The sequence below is a fragment of the Culicoides brevitarsis genome, chromosome 2 (genome assembly GCF_036172545.1).
Source record: "Culicoides brevitarsis isolate CSIRO-B50_1 chromosome 2, AGI_CSIRO_Cbre_v1, whole genome shotgun sequence".
NCBI classification, from domain to species: domain Eukaryota; kingdom Metazoa; phylum Arthropoda; class Insecta; order Diptera; family Ceratopogonidae; genus Culicoides; species Culicoides brevitarsis.
The window spans coordinates 1,204,946-1,209,628 of NC_087086.1; positions in this window are offsets into that span (position 1 = coordinate 1,204,946).

Sequence of the window (4,683 nt, forward strand, 5' to 3'; positions counted from 1 at the left end):
TATTTTTCAAATTTTCGAAAATCCTTCGAAATAATTTTCAAAAGTTTGAAATTTGAAAATTTTTTAAATAAAATTTAAAGAAATAAAATTAAAAACAAAGTAACATTTTTGTTTTGTCCTTCTAAATCTAAAAAAACTTTAATTTATTTTTCTACTCAAACTTTTTTTTTCAAAACCTTTTAACTTTTTTTTCTAATTTCAGCACTTTTGTCGTGTTACTGCGGGCAATCCCATTAACGCAATGCAAAAAACAGTCCAATTAATCATCGGATACTTTGTTGTTTTGATATTAAATTTGGCAGACAAATATTTAAGAGGCATGCTTTTGGCTGTTTAAGAATTAAAATGTTTGTTGGCTGTCACAGAAATCTCGAAAAATTATTATCAAGCAATTATTTATTTACTTAACTCGTTCGCTCTCGTACGGGCATGGCGACGACGTCAACAGTAGCGCATGACACAACAACAACAACAAAAACAACGTCGACGATGATGATGAAGGAAAAATGTACCACACAGCTGTCGACTATTTATTTTCTGTTTTGACATGAACACGACGCGCATGTGTTGACGGGTTAAAAGAGCATGATTCTTCATATTATATTATTTTATTAGCCGTCTCATCTTCACTCTTCTTTTTTCTTCGCTTTCTGTCTTTCGTTCGTTCTTTGGTCGAGTTATGAAATTTTCGTGCTAAATTCGCTGATAAATTATCTTGTTTCACAGAAATCTCTTGCAGCAGCAGCGAACAGCGACGACGACGACGAGAAGAAGAAGAGGCGCGCTTTTATGTTTTAGTCAACGCAGTCATGAAATGCATGAAAATAAGACAATAAATCATTGAGCCACAGTCGAGTCGAGAGTCGAGAGCATATTGCAAGTAGTTGGTACGGCGAAAGAGTGCGCGGCACAAAAATTTATTGCATGCATTAAAATGTTCACGTATTTGTAAATTATTACTGTAAAAACATTACACTATCTTGTATAATCAGCATAAAGTATCTCTCTTTTATTTTCCATTTGTTTTCGTGTGTCTGTCGTTTGAACTTGCACGGCGCAGAATGATCTTGTACAACAAACACAACGTAGGCGAGAGATGATCATCAGCAGCAACACGACGCGACACACACTGAAGAAAACCGCATCGTGCAAAATATCTTGTAAAAGAAGAAAAGAAATAGTCTCTTGCACGTTGCATTACTTCGTTAGGCAGGAAGATGCAATTTTTCATCATTTTCTGACCTGAAATTTATAAAAATAAATATTAAGGATTTGAATTTTCATAAAAATTTTATATATTAAAATTGTATATTAATTATTTTCTTAAAATTCACAAAAATTTAATAAAAAATTTAAAAATTTAATTTTAATTAAAAAAAAAATATATTGAAAAATAATAAAATTATAAGATTCATTCAAAAACTAACAAAAAAAAAACTTAAAATATTTTTATATTAAAAAAATATTAAAAATTAATGAATACCTATTTTTAAAAAAATTTAATAATTTTTAATTTTTTAATAATTAATTATTTGAATAATTATAAAAAAAAATAAAATGAATTTTAATTTCAAAAATTTCTTTTCAAAAAAAAAAATATTTTTTAATTAATATTTAAAAAAATATTAAAATTTTAATTAATTCAATTAAATAAAAATTAATTTTTTAATCAAAAAAAAAAAATAATTTTTTTTAAAAAATAATAATTAAATTAATTATTTAAAAAAATTAAATAAAAATAAAATAAATTTTAATAAATAAAATTTATTAAATTAGCGAAATCAATTTGTTGATAAAATTTTAAATTTTATAAAATTTAATAAAATCTTCAAAAAAATTCTAAAATGAAATTCGAATATTTTGAAAAAGAAGAAAAAAATTGAGTAAAAAAATAACTTCTCACTATTTCCATCTAATGCCCATTGTCTTCGCCATATCTCCATACAATTTATTAAAATCACATCTACCGTCGTCGTATATTTAGGCATCGCGCATTTCTTCTTGCATTCGCAATGCCATGCCACGCAGTGTCATTTCACTAAAGAGACAATAAAATAAACGGTCCTACCTCTGTGTTTTGTTACTTTGCTCGCCTGTTTCGCTACTTTGCTCGCTTGCATATTTTGTTTGCAAATTATTTCATCGTGTAAATATTTACTGCTTGCGTTACATTACTGCTGTTATTTGTGTTCCTTGTTTGTATCATTTACCTTTTTTTTCTTCTTGGTTTCTCTCCGTGGTTTTTTTTTTGTCGTCGTCGATGTTGGTGCTACTTGCAGTGAAAAAACTTTCGAATGCAAAAAGAAAAAAAGAGTTTTTATGTTAAAATGTTTGTTTGCGCCCTGCTTGTTGTATTTAATGATAATTTGTTAGATAAATCGATGATGATGACGGTTGATCCCGCATGCAGTAAATTTGTTCGGGAATTAGCTACCTGAGGAGTGCAGTAAAAATGTTGTTTATTTAAATAATTATTGCAGGTAAAACAAGAGTGAACTTTGACTTGCCATGATTTTTTTCATGTTTTTTTTCTCGTCGTCGTCGTCGTTGTCCAACCCTTTTCTCCTGCCAACAACGACAAAGTAACGAAACAAGCCCATAATCATTTCCTGACAGAACGTGACACATGCATGGGCGTCGCAGATGTTGCCCTTCGTCAATTTGCCTCAGATACTTACTGCATTACACGAGACTTGTCAAATGATAATTACATCCATAAGTCATTCGATGAGTGACTCAATAGATAACTAAGTGATACTTTGTGCATCAATACACACATAAAAAGAGACCACAAACGAGCCTTTATTAATATTTTATGTCGCTTTATTGTGGGGAACCAACTCGCTGTTGTCTCTGTAATTTAATTGAAGGTCTCCTGCTGTTCCATTGGTAGGTTGGCGCGATGATTCTTAAAAAAAAACGAAAAAAAAATTTATTAGACAGGACTTTCAAAATTTCTTTGAATTAACTCATTCTTCTTTCTCGTCGAAAACCAAAACTATCTAACAAAATCTCCCGTGGCTTTTGTCAGCATCAGCAGCTATTCAATACCACACCGCCTAATCATTATTTCTCTCCATCTCTATTTAATTTTGTTTTTTTTTTCGAATGCGTCGTTGTATTAATTTATGACATTTTAACACAAAATAATGACAAAACATAAATAAACAATTTTTGAATAAATTTTTAGTTAGACCCATAAATATTAATCGAAATTTATTAACTAAAACGTTAAAATGGGGGACTCGAAAAAAAAATTAGTTACGTTTCTCTCGAGAAAATGTATTCTGAGGTAATTATTTATTTATTTACGGAAAGTTGTGTGAAACAAATTTTTATTACAGCCAAATATTTTTTGGTGATAAATTTGGCAGGAAATGACAAGAAATTTTATTTTATTAGACAAGCTCGTGAAATGTGTTGAAAAATATTAAAAAATATTATGTTTATGTGAGATATTCTTAACAGACAGGAACGCATTAAATCAAAAATTAATTTGGCATATCAAGTTTTCTGTGCGCTGAAGAAAAAACACGAAGCACAAAGGGGACTTGTTGAAAGGTTGGTTGATCGATGACGATCGAGATCATTAATTTAAATATAAATTTTTATGCTTTTAGTTATTTTGAATAAAGATATTAACTCAAAAATGAAAAAAAAAAAAAATAAACAAATAATTTATGGTTTAAGTCAAAAAAATTAAATAAAATTTTTAATTAAAATATTAAAAAAAAAAAAAAATTTTAATTAAATTTAAAAAAAAATGAATAAATTAAAAAATTAATTTAAAAAAATTATAAAAAATTGAAAAAATTTAAAAAAATATATAAACTGTTAAAAAATATTTAAAAAAATTAAAAAAAAATTATTAAAAAATATTTTTAAAAAAAATATTAAAATATATTAAAATTTGTTTTTAATAAAAATTAAATTAAAATTAAATTAAAATTAAAAATAAATTTAAAAAAATATTAAAATTTTTTAAAAATTATTAAAATTATTAATTTAAAAAAAATTTAAATAAAAAAAATAAAAGAAATTAATTAATTTCAAATAAAAATAATTAAAAAAAAATATTTAAAAAAATTAAAAATTAAATTAAAATAAATTAAAAATTAATTTAATGTTAATTTAAAAAAAAATTTAAAAAAAATAAAGAAAAAAAAATTAAAAAAATTTTTTAAAATCTTTTTTTTTTTTTTTTTTTCGAAATTTAATTTTTTAAAAATATTTTGATCCTCTCATGATTTCCATTTCCATTGCGATCATTGATTAAAATTTTTACATCAATTTTTCACATCATTTAATACATTTTTTATATTCATCGCTATGAAATTATTAACAAATAAACAAAAACGATCCGCTGTGTCGTCGTTTTTCATTGATTTAAATCAAATAACATTTCAAAAGCAACTCATTAACATTGTAAAATGACAATTTTATTGGATTGGAACAGCAGTAGTGCGCATATTAAATAAATTTATCGTTTTTTTCTTCCATATGTGAGAGTCTGTGCGCAAGTTATCTTTCGCAGCTATCTCAATCGAGGCAAATAATAACTGAGAGCTGTCACTTGCTCAATTTTATTACAATATAAAATAAAATAACTAAATGGATTTACGTGTCGCGTTGTGTGATGCGCGTACGGAGTGCGGAGGAAACAGAATATTTATATAAATAAAG